Raw genomic sequence first — 17,827 nt, 5'->3', positions numbered from 1 at the left:
TGTTATAAGGGAAAATAATAATGATCGGGTCCCCATCCCGATCGTCACCTAGCAACCGTGCGTGAAAATCGCACTGCATCCGCACTTGCTTGCGATTTTCACACAACCCCATTCATTTCTATGGGGCCTGCGTTACGTGAAAAACGCACAAAGAGGAGCATGCTGCGATTTTCACGCAACGCACAAGTGATGCGTAAAAATCACTGCTCATGTGCACAGCCCCATAGAAATGAATGGGTCGGTATTCAGTGCGGGTGCAATGCGTTCACCTCACGCATTGCACCCGCGCGGAAATCTCGCCCGTGTGAAAGGGGCCTAACTGTTCCAGCTCCTGCCATCCATTACAGCTTCAAACAGCTCCCAGCTATGAGGTAAACCTGGTCATACAATCTAGATATTGGCTGTTAAGTTATGAGGTGGGAAGGAACTAAACAATAAATGTTATATAACGCATACTTTTCCTCGAAATTACAGTGCATTCGGAAAGTTGTGTCCTTGTCCTAAAAGAAAAATACATTCACATTTTTCCACATCAATCTGCACTCAACAAACCATAATGACAAGGTTCAAACAGAATGTTCCAAATCTATGCTGATTTATTGAAAAGGAAAAACTAAAATCTTGCATTGACATAAGTATTCAGAACCTTTACTCAGGACTTAGTTGAAGCCCCTTTGGCAGTGATTACATCCTCCAGTCTTCTTGGGTATGATGCCACAAGGTTTGCACACCTGGAGTGGAGACATTCTGCCATTCTTCTCTGCAGATCCTCTCAAGCTCTGTCAGGTTAATTATGGACCATCAGTAGATTTTCAGGCCTCTCCAGAGATTGGGTTCAAGTCAGGGCTCTGGCTGGGCCACTCAAGGACATTCAGAGTTGTCCATAAGCCACTCCTCTGTGCTTAGAGTCGCTGTCTTGTAGGAAGGTGAATCTTTGGCTCAGTTTGAGGTCCAGAATGCTCTAGACCAGGTTTTCACCTAACAAGATCTCTGTACTTTGGTACCCTCAGCTTTCCCTCAACCCTGACCAGACTCCCTGTCCCAGCAGCTTAAAAAGAACCCCAAAGCAAGATGCTGGCAGGTGATGAGCAGTGCCGGGTTTCCACCCTTTGACTAAGACAACATTCACATGACAGTGAAAAAACCATCTGTTCTGCCAATGTCTCTATTGTCTCCGTTGTTGAGTTCACTATTGTAATCTTTGTATTGCACATATTTTAATGTATCTGGATGATATGTTATACTTGCTGCTCATCTCATTCAATGTTTGTGTTATGGGGGGTTTTGTTATTGAATTTAATGAAAACATTTGTTTTTGCTTTTTGCTTTTATTTCAATAAAAATTATCTGATTCAAAAAAAAGAAAAAGAAAAAAACATCTGTTAAAAACTGATAAATTGTCAGTTTTTAACTGACTTTTTTCCCCACTGATTTCTTTCTCAGAAACATACCGTACATTAAAAGCGGTCCGTTCGATTGTATAGGAGCTGTCGGTCAGTGAAAACGGACAGGATAGAACACGTCAAGCCAAGTTAATAACCCCATAGACTACTATTGTTTTTAAAAATGGACTTTGTGATGCCCATTAAAAAAACATCAGTCACACGTCCGTTTTTCACCGTCGTGTGAATGTAGTCTTGTTATTTGGACAAGACTAGTCTTGGGAGGGAAACTGAAAGGCTTAAAGGGAGTCCGTCACCTTGTTTTTGCTTATTAAACTAAGCATAGCATCAGGCAGTGCTAGCATAAAGCCCCAGGGTCAAGATGTTATTTTTATATTTTTTTTATATTTAGTTCTGTATGCAATGAACACAAATGGGGGATTTATCAAGACTGGTGTAAAGTAGAACCGGCTGTGTTGCCCATAGCAACCAATCAGATTCCACCTTTCATTTTTCCTTTGGAGCTTTGCTATGGGCAACTAAACCTGTTTCCCTTCACACCAAAATCTTAATCCCACAGAATCCTTTTTTTATTTTTAATCAGATCATTTTTATTGTAATTTATCGCTCAATAAAATACAGTTGGTATAACCAGTAGTGTCTTCTTATGTTAACAATACAATCATAACAGAACTTCCACTACAAGTCCTATGAGCAATTACATATGTAATTATGATTATTATTCCAACCCCCCATGACTCCCGCCCTTTCTGTAGTTATACCCCCCTTCCCCATGGCCCACCTCCCCTCCCCTCCCACACTCCAGCATTGGTAGACCGGTTGATAATTAACTGATAAGACCAGCATTTCCCATCCAAAGACTCCATAGCTTATCGAACTTATAAGGACAGCCCCTTTTCAAGAATATTGCTTTCTCATACATCAGCATAGTATTAACCTTGCTTCGAAATTCCTCCACCCCTGGGGGACACGCCTCAATCTAATGTAGTGCTATAAGTTTCCTGGCTACGTATAAAAGCCTCCCTATTGCAATCCTATCCCCCTCGTCTATTCCAACCTCAGCCATGTATCCCAAAATGCATACTTTAGGCTCACGAGGAACTCGTATTGAGAAGACTCTCTGAATTAGATCCAAGACCCTCGTCCAAAACTCATCCAGTCTTGAGCAATGCCACAGCATGTGTAGTAAATCTAATGGTTCTGTCTGGCATCTTGGGCATTTTGCATCTGCTTTGATGCCTATGCGATGTAAAAACACCAGAGTTTTGTAGACCCTGTGCATGATATACAACGGTGATGGTTTCCCATGTGCATTTAAGGACGGTTTCGGTACTGCCTCCAAGATGTCTTCCCATTGTTCCTTAGTTATCTCCCCTACATCTCTCTCCCATGCTTTCATTCTGGATAGTGGGTAAGATTCCAGAAACTTATCTAGGAGCATTTGGTATATTGTAGATATTATTCCTTTTTTGTCCCTGTCACGGCCATGGCTATGACCGTGACTCCTGAACCGCATGCGGTTGTCAGCGGTTTTCATTGGTGTTCAATCACAGGTGAGGGCTGTGGTATTGGCCTCACCTGTGGTTGCCGCTGGCAACAGTATGTATGTGGCAGCGTAGCAGGCTGAGCTGTGCCATGCAGCTCGCTACGCTGCGCATGCGGTTATGTGTGTGATGTGTGGATGTGTGCACTGTGTTTTATGTTATTGTGTGCACGTTCCCTTTAAGTGGTGTTTTCCCTTCCCTGGTGTTGGAAGGGTTAATCCCCTTCCTAGTGTGTGTGATCACTGGGTGTGTCCGACTGTGGGGTGTGGCTTCTTGGCCTATAAAGCCTCACTGCTTTTGCAGGCCTTCAGGTTGCTTCAGCCATGCTTAGCTGAGAGCAGCCTCATGTATTTATTACCTGCCAGTAAGAGCCACCCCTGTGGTCATACTGTCACGGCTGAGGATGGGGGAAATCCTCAGCCGTGTGGAGCCCGGTGATGTTTCGGTTGCTTGGCCATGTAGACAGGATTAGGGAGCAGGTCACCTCCTAAGGCATCCCTAACCTGACCCTAGCTCCTAGTTACATGGGCCAACCTTGATGGTAGGAGGGCCCATGCTCCGGAACCTAAAAGTCCCTGCTGGCCCTCAAGATGACCCTCACCTAGGAGCTAAGTAAGACAAGCCCACTCCTCCTAGACACGGAGGAGCAGGAGTCTCAACGGCCAAGCTGCAGGAAAAGGGGAGACATAAACAGCTCTATGGATATGGCAGGTGAACTAGAGTTCCACCTACCTGCCACAGCCTTGCTGACTGGATCCCTGTGTTAGCAGGGTGCAGATCATAAACGCATCCCCACACAGGGACCCAGATCCATAGCTGCACAAAGGGAGACATATAAAACATCACACAGACATCACACATAACTGGAAATAACTTAAGCACAATATGGTTATGACATTAAGGTTTATGACCACAGGGGTGGCTCTTACTGGCAGGTAATAAATACATGAGGCTGCTCTCAGCTAAGCATGGCTGAAGCAACCTGAAGGCCTGCAAAAGCAGTGAGGCTTTATAGGCCAAGAAGCCACACCCCACAGTCGGACACACCCAGTGATCACACACACTAGGAAGGGGATTAACCCTTCCAACACCAGGGAAGGGAAAACACCACTTAAAGGGAACGTGCACACAATAACATAAAACACAGTGCACACATCCACACATCACACACATAACCGCATGCGCAGCGTAGCGAGCTGCATGGCACAGCTCAGCCTGCTACGCTGCCACATACATACTGTTGCCAGCGGCAACCACAGGTGAGGCCAATACCACAGCCCTCACCTGTGATTGAACACCAATGAAAACCGCTGACAACCGCATGCGGTTCAGGAGTCACGGTCATAGCCATGGCCGTGACAGTCCCCTCCCGAGATTATTAAGTGAAGAGTGGCATCTCTAGAGCTCACAACACTACCAGTTTTAGACATAGAGGTATATGCGTGTCTTATTTGCAAATATTGCTAGAAGTTCTCTCTTGGTATATTGTTGAACTCCTGTATGTTTGTAAATGTTCTAACTACCCCCTTGTTTAATAAATTACCTATTCTAGTCACTCCTTTGTTTTGCCAACTTTGGAACCCCTTTCAGGGGTAAAAATTCAGGAAGCATAAGATTGTGCCATAAATGTGCCAAGGGAGTATACTCTGTAGTGCCCGTGATACCTCTCATTTGTTTGACCTTTTCCCATACTTTCCTTATGAGTCGTATTAGCGGAGTCCGTTCATCCACTAGTGGCACTCCCGACCCCTCCAGCAACCACGAGTTCTTTCCCTCCTAGCTTTTGTCGCAGTATCCGACCCATCATGTCACTTATGTCTGGATCTATCCAACCCCTGAAGTGCTGACATTGTGCCGCCAGATAATATATCCACGGGTTAGGTAGTGCCAATCCCCCAGCCGATTTCGCAAACTGTAATGTTTCCAGCTTAATTCTAGGATGACCCCGCCGCCACACCAGTTCCCTAAAAATAGAGTTGATTTTCTGGAACCTATCTATTGGTATCCATATCGGAGCATTATGTAATACATATTAGTTGAGGCATCAGTATCATCTTTAAGAGATTGATTTTCCGCACCACTGACAAAAACAACTTGCAACATGCCATAGTCTTTCGTCGAAATTTAGAGTATTGGCGTTAAATTAAGCTCCTCAAAGTCTAACAGACTGGGTGAGATATTAATCCCCAAATATTTAATGCTGTTTACACATGGTATGTTGTTCTCTATAGCAGTCGCCGAGGAAGTCTGCCCATCCAGAAACATCAATGCTTATTTATGCCAGTTTATATTCAGACCTGACAATTTCCCAAAACGGCCAATCAGAGACATAACTTCCGACAGAGACGCCGACGTGTCCCCCAGGAACAGCAAGGTGTCATCCGCATACATACAGTAGCTACTTTGTTGTGTATAGGGCCATAATGAAAGCCCTTTATTGTTGGGGAGCAACGCAGTGCTGCTGCTAGTGGTTTAATCGCTATTGCGAATAAAAAAGGGGACAGTGGACATCCCTGCTGGGTCCCTCTAGCTAACCTAAATATTGAGGATACCCCTCCATTGGCTCTAATACAAGCTCTTGGGTCTGAGTAGAGTACCTGCACCCACTTGATAAAACATTGTCCGAAGCCCATTTTGCGTAGTGTACACCATAAATACCTCCACTCCACACTATCGAAGGCCTTTGCTGCGTCAAGTGCTAACACTGCTCTATCACCTCTATTATCTGCCCCAATCTACAGACTGGTAAAAACCCTGCGTATGTTAAAGGGGTTATCCGAGTTATGGGGAAAAAATATAAAACCTCATAAAACTCATCAGGACTTAAATATACATTGGTTAAGCTTGATTTCTTAAGAGAAAAACCCCATACTTACACCTTTACATGGTTCTGTTATTGCTGTGCTTACATGCTGAAGTACATGCTGAGGGGGCGTATAACAACAATGCCTGAGCTCTCCCTTATGAATATTTGTGGGCGTGAACAACCTGACCTTCCCCTCACCCTGCACATCCTAACTTTGCATTAAAAAACTGTCACATGATCATCTCCTAGCTCACACAGACAGATCTTCCTGCCATTTTTATTAAAACATTTTTTAATTATCTGCATCTAATCTATATATGTATCCAAGCTATATCTGTTTCTAACCAATATCTGTATCTAAGCTTTATCTTTATCTAAGCTATATCTGTATCTAAGCAATATCTGTATCTAAGCAATATCTGTATCTAAGCTTTATCTTTATCTAAGCTATATCTTTATCTAAGCTATATCTGTATCTAAGCAATATCTGTATCTAAGCTATATTTGTATCTAAGCTTTATCTTTATCTAAGCTATATCTTTATCTAAGCTATATCTGTATCTAAGCTATTTCTCTATCTAAGCTATATCTGTATCTAAGCTATTTCTCTATCTAAGCTATATCTGTATCTAAGGGTACTTTCACACTATCGTTTTTCTTTTCCGGCATAGAGTTCCGTCACAGGGGCTCTATACCGGAAAAGAACTGATCAGGCATATCCCCATGCATTCTGAATGGAGAGTAATCCGTTCAGGATGCATCAGTTCAGTCATTTTGACTGATCAGGCAAAAGATAAAACTGTAGCATGCTACGGTTTTATCTCCGGCGTATTTTTCTCCATAGGAATGTATTAGTGCCGGATCCGGCATTCAAAATACCGGAATGCGCAGACCGGTAAAAATGTGAAAAAAGATACAAGACGGATCAGTCTGTCAGCATGACAACCGGAGAGACGGATCCGTTCTTGCAATGTATTTGTGAGACGGATCCGCATCCGGATGCATCTCACAAATGCTTTCAGTCACATGCAGATCGGCAGATCCGGCAGGCAGTTCCGACAACGGAACTGCCCGCCGGGTCAGACTGCCGCAAGTTTGAAAATAGCCTAAGCTATATCTGCATCTAAGCTATATCTGTAACTAAGTTATTTCTTTATCTAAGCAATATATGTATCTAAGCTATATCTGTATCTAAGCTATATATATATTGCATAGCTTATTTATATATATAACTTAGATACATATATATTTTAGATACAGTTCAAGCTTAGATTCAGATATAGCTTAGATACGGATATAGCTTAGATACAGATATAGCTTAGATACAGATATAGCTTAGATACAGATATAGCTTAGGTACAGATATAGCTTAGATACAGATATAGCTTAGATACAGTTCAAGCTTAGATACACTATCAAATATTTAGAAAAGGCTCAACCAGCAAGCTACTGGAGCTCAGCCTTTCAGTTACCAGCTGAAAAAGGGAATAAATCAATAATAATATAGGCTGGCTCACAGTATTTTTGCATAAAATTTTTATTAATACACTAAGTCAAAGAAACAAACTAACTTTGTGCCATCATATCAGCATACATACATGAATAAATGTATAAAGATAGGTGAATATGTGCGGAGCTCACGCACAAACCTAAATAGCTGGAGTACTCCTAAGCATAGGACCAAATGGCTAGAGTGAGGCTGCAAGAGATATTCAATTAAACTGCTTGAATGTCCAGGACATAAATATCAATTTGCAGGATAGTTGAAACGAAGTTGCAACAAAGATTCCAGTACGTCCTTGCTATAATTCTCACAAGAAAGGTTCTCTATTCAAGTGTCCTGTAACAGATCGTGACCGCACTTATTTGGCAATATTCCACTTACTTTTTACTTTTTACTTGCAAAGCAAGACCTCAGACCCGCTTGCTCAGCGTCTCGCTCTCTCAGCGTCCCACGTGTCCAGCCAGGTAGTTGATCGCTGGTTAATGACGTAGGCGCCTGAAGCCGTCAAGCACACGGAAGCTGGTTAAGCTGAGCTGAGCTGGTGGTTGCCTGAGCCTGTCAGGCCAGCGGTAGTGGATGCAACAAGATTTAAATTTGCGGTAATGTTGAATGTAGCAACACAGGTTTAGTCCACTTTATAAGTAGTTGGTGAATGCAAAAACCTTTCAAGCGGTATGGGACGTCTTCAGATGCTTATGGAAGTTGAAAAGGTTGAAAATTGAAGAAAGTCCTCTTCTTGCGTATTTTGTAAAAAACCGCACCAGTAGCCTTGGTCTCTATACACACTAGACGCGTTTCGGAAACAAGTTCCTTCCTCAGTAGACAATCATAGAGCATTCTATGATTGTCTACTGAGGAAGGAACTTGTTTCCGAAACGTGTCTAGTGTGTTGATTTACAAGCTTAGATACAGCTATAACTTAGATATACAGTAGCTATAATTATATCTATAAGATAGACATATAGCTGTATCTAAGCTATATATGTATCTAAGCTATATCTGTATTGTAGCTATATCTCTATCAAAGCTATACACTGCGTGCAGAATTATTAGGCAAATTAGTATTTTGACCACATCATCCTCTTTATGCATGTTGTCTTACTCCAAGCTGTATAGGCTCGAAAGCCTACTACCAATTAAGCATATTAGGTGATGTGCATCTCTGTAATGAGAAGGGGTGTGGTCTAATGACATCAACACCCTATATCAGGTGTGCATAATTATTAGGAAACTTCCTTTCCTTTGGCAAAATGGGTCAAAAGAAGGACTTGACAGGCTCAGAAAAGTCAAAAATAGTGAGATATCTTGCAGAGGGATGCAGCACTCTTAAAATTGCAAAGCTTCTGAAGCGTGATCATCGAACAATCAAGCGTTTCATTCAAAATAGTCAACAGGGTCGCAAGAAGCGTGTGGAAAAACCAAGGCGCAAAATAACTGCCCATGAACTGAGAAAAGTCAAGCGTGCAGCTGCCAAGATGCCACTTGCCACCAGTTTGGCCATATTTCAGAGCTGCAACATCACTGGAGTGCCCAAAAGCACAAGGTGTGCAATACTCAGAGACATGGCCAAGGTAAGAAAGGCTGAAAGACGACCACCACTGAACAAGACACACAAGCTGAAACGTCAAGACTGGGCCAAGAAATATCTCAAGACTGATTTTTCTAAGGTTTTATGGACTGATGAAATGAGAGTGAGTCTTGATGGGCCAGATGGATGGGCCCGTGGCTGGATTGGTAAAGGGCAGAGAGCTCCAGTCCGACTCAGACGCCAGCAAGGTGGAGGTGGAGTACTGGTTTGGGCTGGTATCATCAAAGATGAGCTTGTGGGGCCTTTTCGGGTTGAGGATGGAGTCAAGCTCAACTCCCAGTCCTACTGCCAGTTTCTGGAAGACACCTTTTTCAAGCAGTGGTACAGGAAGAAGTCTGCATCCTTCAAGAAAAACATGATTTTCATGCAGGACAATGCTCCATTACACGCGTCCAAGTACTCCACAGCGTGGCTGGCAAGAAAGGGTATAAAAGAAGAAAATCTAATGACATGGCCTCCTTGTTCACCTGATCTGAACCCCATTGAGAACCTGTGGTCCATCATCAAATGTGATATTTACAAGGAGGGAAAACAGTACACCTCTCTGAACAGTGTCTGGGAGGCTGTGGTTGCTGCTGCACGCAATGTTGATGGTGAACAGATCAAAACACTGACAGAATCCATGGATGGCAGGCTTTTGAGTGTCCTTGCAAAGAAAGGTGGCTATATTGGTCACTGATTTGTTTTTGTTTTGTTTTTGAATGTCAGAAATGTATATTTGTGAATGTTGAGATGTTATATTGGTTTCACTGGTAAAAATAAATAATTGAAATGGGTATATATTTGTTTTTTGTTAAGTTGCCTAATAATTATGCACAGTAATAGTCCCCTGCACACACAGATATCCCCCTAAAATAGCTAATACTAAAAACAAACTAAAAACTACTTCCAAAAATATTCAGCTTTGATATTAATGAGTTTTTTGGATTCATTGAGAACATGGTTGTTGTTCAATAATAAAATTAATCCTCAAAAATACAACTTGCCTAATAATTCTGCACTCCCTGTATATGTATCTAAGCTATATATGTATCTGAGCTATATCTGTATCTAAGCTATCTGTATCTAAGCTATATCTATATTATATAGATATAGCTTAGTTATATATATAACTTAGATACATATATATCTTGGATACAGTTCAAACTTAGATACAGATATAGTTTCAATACGGATATAGCTTAGATACAGATATAGCTTCGATACAGATATATCTTAGATGCAGATATAGCTTAGATATAGCTATAACTATATCTACCGTATATGATGGACAATTATTTACTTTTTGTGTCCTGGGGGTGGTATTAGGAGTGTAATGTGGACTTGTTAAGGGGGCCAAGGCTCTAATAACGATCCCCAGACGCGGGAGGGAAACGGATAAACTGGCCCATGGAAGTGAGGGAAAGAGCCAGACACCTACCCTGCTGCCGAATCAATCTATCACCACGGCTCTGGTAAGGATCGCGCATGCGCGATTACTTACAATCGCCGAGGCTGTGTGAAGTGAGCGAGAGAGGGGCGGGCACCAAAGGCTCTGACGTCTCATTTACAGAGCCGGGCCACTCCCTCAAGCAGGGAGAAGCTTGTAAACGAGACGTTAGCGCCTGAACAGGGTTGATGACGTCGGGGGTCACATGACCCAAATCGGCTGTGCGAAACAGCGCAAAATCAATAAAGTAAGTGATTTAGAAAAGTGTTTAATATAGTAATATAATAGCTCTTAGCATACATTTATATAACTCGGATAACCCCTTTAATGGAAGTAGATTTTTGGGGCATAAAGCCAGTCTGGTCTGGATGTATTATGGTTGATATCACTTTAGACCAGGCATGCTCAACCTGCGGCCCTCCAGCTGTTGCAAAACTACAACTTACAGCATGCCCAAACTGCCTACAGCTATCAGCCTACAGCAGGGCATTGTGGGAGTTGTCGTTTTACAACAGCTGGAGGGCCGCAGGTTGAGCATGCATGCTTTAGACAATCTGATCGCTAAGACCTTGGCCAATATCCTAACATCAACCATGAGCAATTAAATAGGCCTATACGAGTCTGGTAGCCTGGGGTCTTTAACAGGTTTCGGTAATACCACTATAAGTACTTCCTGCATTGATGCAGGAAGAGTGCCCACCTCTAGAGAATATTGAAAGACCTTCAGCAACTCTGAGAGCAACACCCCTTGGAACCTTTTATATATCTCCACAGGGAGTCCATCTGTGCCTGGAGCTTTATCATTGGCCATGCTTTTCAGAGCTTCGTCAAGTTCGTCTAAGCTTAGCGGGCCTTCTAACGATGCTCTTGCTTCTGAAGTTAGTTTGGGAAAGTCAATCCCTTCCAAGAAGTCCACTATCTGATCTTCTGAGCATGAAATCTTAGATGTATATAAGGAGGTGTAGAAGCCCTCCAGAGTATCTAGTATTTCCACAGCACCTGTCCCCCTTTGTCCTTGAGAATCCACTAACTCTGTGATACATGTCGATCCATGCTGCGCTTTTTAAATGATTGATAAATAATAAATGCCCTACTCTTTCCCCTTCTTCAAAGAGACGCTGCTTAAAAAATTATCTCTTTCTGTCTGTCACTTGAAGCAGGTGGTATCTCAGATTTTCCTGCGCTTCTTTTAACTGTATACTAGACAGCACTGAAGGAGCTAGCACAAATGCTGACTCTGCCTCTTTAACCTTCTCGTGCATACGTATCCGCCTCCCTCGATTTTGATTTATGCCTACAAATAGACTGGATTAATATCCCTCTCAGGAAGCTTTTCATGGCGTCCCATATCACATGCCTAGATGCTGTCCCTGCATTAAAAAGAAAATACTCCCTCATGCAGCCTCAACATCTTTCATATCACCCAAGACCTGCAACCAAAAAGCGTTGCATCTCCACATCCTGACTCCCGGCCTAGTGTCTGCAGACAGGGATATTTTAATCTTCAGGGGAGAATGATCTGATATGGATCTAGGTAATTATTCGGAAGATTGTACTAATGGGTACATACAGTTATTAGCTAGGGCCATGTCGATGTGCTGCCGGGTGCTGTAACCTCCAGACATCCAACAGCCCCACTTCTGTCATTATGTTATGTAGAGAGGGGGGGCCTGCCCGCCTTCCCGGGCCAGCAACCCTACATCTATCCTTGTTCTCGTCAGGTACATTATTAAAATCCCCTACCAGAATCCAAGGAATCCCTGCATAGGAGGCCAAAAACTCCATTATTAATCTTATAGGAACCACCGAGAACGGAGGGGGAACATAAACCACCACCAAAATCATTCGCACACTATCTAGAATACAGTATAAACATATAAATCTCCCTTCAGAGTCAACATGTTCACTAACACCTTCAAAGCAAATGTTCCTGTGTATTAAAATGCTTACCCCTCTGGAATGGGAGGAGAACACCGTATGCACCGAATGGCCGACCCATGACTTCCCTACAGAATGTTTGGTCAAATGGGACTCTTGTAGGCAGTATATGGCAGGGTGAAATCTCGTCAAGTATGTGAATACAGCTAATTATCTTAGTCATATGAGTCATTTCTGAATATCATCTAGTAATTCCACGTCATTACCCATGAATATCATATAATCTATACATCTTTGCTCGATCCTTGAGATCTTACCAATGCTGGAGTAATCCCCCCCCCCACCACCACCACCACCACCACCACCTTTGTTTGTCCCCAATTAGAACATTTCAAACAATGTGCCCTGTAATAGGCCTTATAGATTACCCAACATGGGCATAACCACACTCCTGTGCTTTCAAATGCACGGACTAGAGTCTCCTGGTAAAGTCCACATGCTACTCACGCTCCTGCGCCAAGTCTGCTGTAGGTACCTCTCCAACATAGAATTAAGTCCCTTTTGGGTCTGTACTGCCGGTGGCGATACGCTCCTCCCCTCCCAACTATAACATGAGGAACTAAATAGGGAATGGGGAGAAGAAGGAAATATAACAACTCAAACACCCCGTCAGGGAGAAAAACATAATAGAGTGTCAGAACAACTGTTCCTCCCGGTCTGGTATACTTCTTGTGCCGACGTCCTTCGTCTTCAGCTGATTCTCATGCAGATCCAACCAATTCCGTGCGCCTTCCAGATCTTCAAAAAACGGTGTATTTCCCATAGCTGCTACTCTAAATTTCGTTGGGAATAACAGTATTTGAAGGAGTCGCAATCTCTGTTTAATGTCCATAAAACAAGCCCTTTTTTTCTGGACTTCAGTGGAATAATCCGGAAAGAATGATATCTGGATACCATTAATGGATAGATCCGGATGGTCTCGTGCTCGTCTTAGTATGGTGTCCCTGTCCTTATAATATAGTATTTTAGCTAAAATCGGACGTGGTGGTCTCCCAGGGGGAAGCGGTCTGGTGGGGACTCTGTGTGCCCTTTCCACAGCATATAGGGGTGATAGTCCCTTGTCTTGAAACTTTTGAGATATCCATTTCTCCATATAGTCAGTGGCATTCACACCTTCCACCTTCCATTAAAAGTGTCCTGTCTGACCCAGGAAGAAGTACAACAGCGACTTAAAAAAATCAAAATAGACAAATCGCCAGGACCGGATGGCATACACCCCCGTATCCTAAGGGAATTAAGTAATGTCATAGCCAGACCCTTATTTCTGATATTTGCGGACTCTGTACTGACAGGGAATGTCCCACAGGATTGGCGCATGGCAAATGTGGTGCCAATATTCAAAAAGGGTCCAAAAACAGAGCCTGGAAACTATAGGCCAGTAAGTTTAACATCTGTTGTGGGTAAACTGTTTGAAGGTTTTCTGAGAGATGCTATGTTAGAGCATCTTAACGGAAATAAGCAAATAACGCCATATCAGCATGGCTTCGTGAGGGATCGGTCATGTCAAACTAATTTAATCAGTTTCTATGAGGAGGTAAGTACTAGACTTGACAGCGGCGAATCAATGGATGTCGTGTATCTGGACTTCTCCAAAGCATTTGACACTGTACCTCATAAAAGGTTAGTATATAAAATGAGAATGCTCGGACTCGGAGAAAACGTCTGTAAGTGGGTAAGTAACTGGCTCAATGATAGAAAACAGAGGGTGGTTATTAACGGTACATACTCAGATTGGGTCACTGTCACTAGTGGAGTACCTCAGGGGTCAGTATTAGGCCCTATTCTCTTCAATATATTTATTAATGATCTTGTAGAAGGCTTGCATAGTAAAATATCAATTTTCGCAGATGACACTAAACTGTGTAAAGTAATTAACACTGAAGAGGACAGTATACTACTACAGAGGGATCTGGATAGATTGGAGGCTTGGGCAGATAAGTGGCAGATGAGGTTTAACACTGACAAATGTAAAGTTATGCACATGGGAAGGAATAATGCAAGTCACCCATACATACTAAATGGTAAAACACTCGGTAACACTGACATGGAAAAGGATCTAGGAATTTTAATAAACAGCAAACTAAGCTGCAAAAAACAGTGTCAGGCAGCGGCTGCCAAGGCCAATAAGATAATGGGTTGCATCAAAAGGGGCATAGATGCCCGTGATGAGAACATATTCCTACTACTTTACAAATCACTGGTCAGACCCCACATGGAGTACTGTGTACAGTTCTGGGCTCCTGTAAACAAGGCAGACATAGCAGAGCTGGAGAGGGTCCAGAGGAGGGCAACTAAAGTAATAACTGGAATGGGGCAACTACAGTACCCTGAAAGATTATCAAAATTAGGGTTATTCACGTTAGAAAAAAGACGACTGAGGGGAGATCTAATTACTATGTATAAATATATCAGGGGGCAGTACAGAGATCTATCCCATCATCTATTTATCCCCAGGACTGTGACTGTGACGAGGGGACATCCTCTGCGTTTGGAGGAAAGAAGGTTTGCACACAAACATAGAAAAGGGTTCTTTACGGTAAGAGCAGTGAGACTATGGAACTCTCTGCCTGAGGAGGTGGTGATGGTGAGTACAATAAAGGAATTCAAGAGGGGCCTGGATGTATTTCTGGAGTGTAATAATATTACAGGCTATAGCTACTAGAGAGGGGTCGTTGATCCAGGGAGTTATTCTGATTGCCTGATTGGAGTCGGGAAGGAATTTTTTATTCCCCTAAAGTGAGGAAAATTGGCTTCTACCTTACAGGGTTTTTTTGCCTTCCTCTGGATCAACTTGTAGGATGACAGGCCGAACTGGATGGACAAATGTCTTTTTTCGGCCTTATGTACTATGTTACTATGTTACTATGTTACCTACAATTCTGATGTTATTGCGCCGCGACCTATTCTCCAAGTCGTCTGTCTTGGCAAACAAAGCATCTATATCTCGAGCTGTTGTCTTGGCCGCCATTTTGAGAGGCCCTGTTATATCTACCCTTCTTTCCACTTCAGCAATTTTGTGTAGGTCATTCCTTATCAAGGACAGATCCTCCCTTAAGCCCCCCACTTGCAGGGACAGCGATTTAAAAGTGGTGCCACCGCCTTCATAACATCCTTTAAAGTAGGCTCCTTTTAAAAGAAATTATGTCGTTCCCCAGTCACCCTTTTTTGTTTACTAGGTGTTAGCCTTGCTGGAATCTCCTCCTTTTGTCTTTCCTCGTCTGTGGACTTCTCTCCTTCCTCAGATGAGAGATCGTGCGCCATTTTCTCCATGTGGCACTCTTTATTTCCCTTCTGTGTGCGGGCATATTTGCTGAGCCACTCAGCTATGCCGTGACTCCTCCTGTCTTGCTTATCCTCCCCCTCGTCCTCACCGGCGCCATGTTCGAAATTAACTTCCCGCTCCGTCCTGGGCGTCAATTTAGCCTTCCTGGGCATATTTCTGCTCCCTGGAGGATGATTCTCCGATCTCCGCTGAGTGACACGTCCCTTGTGCCGGCCCACAATGGGTTTGGCAGGTAATCAGGCTGATTTTAGCGGAGTTCGGCAGGAGCGCTCACACATGCGACTCACACCATGTTGCGTCAGGCCATGCCCTGCCCCCCCAAATTTGTTTAATAAAGCAGTTCCTTGTTCTCAATACTTAACCAATGAAGTCTCCCATTTTCTAAAACCTTTAATTAAACATGTGCAATTTTTTTTCTTTCAGGCTGACATGTCTGTGGGTTCTGTATAAAGCTATTGATGCTTCTCTTCTGGCCAAATTCCGAGGAAAACAGTTCATGTCAGTTGATCTGAGTTCAAAATTAGGGTACGGCCACAAGTGGTGCAAATGCTGAGAATTTGGTGTGGGGTACTTTTTAATCTGTAGCTAGCCAATTTATGCTGTGGGTTTTACCAAAAGACCCGCTGTGATTACGCCATTGTTGCCGCCGCAAAAAAAAACTCTATCCCCTGCAGACTTTCTGTTGTGAAAAATCTGTAGCAAACTAAGGGCTCATGCACACAAATTGTGGATTCACAAAACACGGATACCGTTCATGTGCATTCCGCATTTTGCGGAACAGAAGGGCCAGCCCCTAATGGAACAGTTCTATCCTTGTCCGTAATGTGGACTATAATAGGACATGTTCTATTTTTTTGCAGAACAGCCATGCGGACACGGAATCATTTCCATTTTTTTGTGGCCCCATTGAAGTGAATGGTTCTGCATACGTGCCGCAAAAAAACTAAGCGGAACGGACATGAACGGAAAAAAAGTTTGTGTGCATGAGCCCTAACAGATACTTGACCCAAAGGTATAGTATATGCCATCAGGCATGGTGCAGGAGTGAGGAAGTGGCTGTGGTGCTAAGATATAACTGTACCTTCTTATTAAGGCTACATTCACACGACCGTTGCTGTGTACTGTCTGCATCTGTTGCTCTGTGCAGCGGCCCCGCAAAAAAAATAGAACATGTCCTATTCTTGTCCACAATAACGGGCAAAAATAGGCATTTTCTATGATAGCCGCGGCATGTGCGGTCCGCAAATTGTGGAAAGCACATGAGCCGGTATCCGTGTTTTGCAGATCCTAAATTTGCGGATCCACAAAACACAATGTTTGTGTGAATGTAGCAACATTGATCTACTATATGGAGCGGACTATATGGAGAGGTGTCTTTTCCCGTTCCACTGTTAGTTTGCACTCTGAACACAGTTGTCGCTGATAACTTACCTGAAAATATGCCATGTTATTGCGCTGGTATTCATATGTTAATAAACTTTGATTGAACTATAAGAATGTACTAAAAATGTTGCATACTTCTGCCCTCAGGAAGACAGGTAAGCTGCGTGGGAGCGATCCGGAAGATATTGTGACCACCAATGTGAACAGGGACAGATGTCAGAGATGACAACCTCTGTACAGCGCAGTGCGGAACACTTGGCAATATATAAACACCTGGAAATAAATATTTCTGATGATTTTTTTCTGCTAAAACACAATAAAAGGTTCCATTCCTGCCAGAGACTGCATTTATCATGTCATGGAGGTGTGCGAAACCGTGCTAAGTGCCTAATGCTTCACTAACTGTGAAGGTTCAGGATGAGATGTCATAACAGTTTCCAGTGACTGAGCCAGAATTATGTTAAATGATGACAAAGAAATATGGAGTCCATCCGCTGCAATGTTTGCTTTGACAGAGTGCCTCCGCGCTTCCTCTCCACGCAGACAGGAACATGGACGTGACATCAGATGAAACGTCCCAGCAACATCCTCATTTAGCAGTTCTCTCTACATAGAAAAGCGCACTGAAGTGCTGCTCCTTTCCTAAGGCCGTGTTCACATTGTGATTGTCTATCCTGCAAAAGCTTCCGATGTAGATAGGGGAACATTAGTCAGACGGAGGCAAAAGGAGGGTCCAGCGTACTGCAAACAACGTATGGGATAGCATATAAATGTAAGCTGTTCCGCATACTGTATACACCGTGCACCACCATTGTATGTCATGAGTTCCCAATAGGTTTTCATGACGTATTCGTTAACCAGTTATAGTCTATGGACGATGAATGGCTAATGACATCCATTTAACGTGTCATGAATGGCTACTGTACAGCGTTATACGGACACCATTATA

General features: G+C 43.1%; 1 protein-coding gene across 4 annotated transcripts in view; it reads right to left on the bottom strand.

Annotated features, from left to right (window-relative positions):
* The window catches only part of SYNE1 (spectrin repeat containing nuclear envelope protein 1), a 413,129-nt gene that overhangs the window by 377,778 nt on the left and 17,524 nt on the right, over positions 1–17,827 (bottom strand). The window lies entirely within an intron of this gene.

Source organism: Bufo bufo, chromosome 4, assembly GCF_905171765.1.
Source record: "Bufo bufo chromosome 4, aBufBuf1.1, whole genome shotgun sequence".
Classification (NCBI taxonomy): domain Eukaryota; kingdom Metazoa; phylum Chordata; class Amphibia; order Anura; family Bufonidae; genus Bufo; species Bufo bufo.
This window is presented reverse-complemented; position numbering and strand designations above follow the sequence as displayed.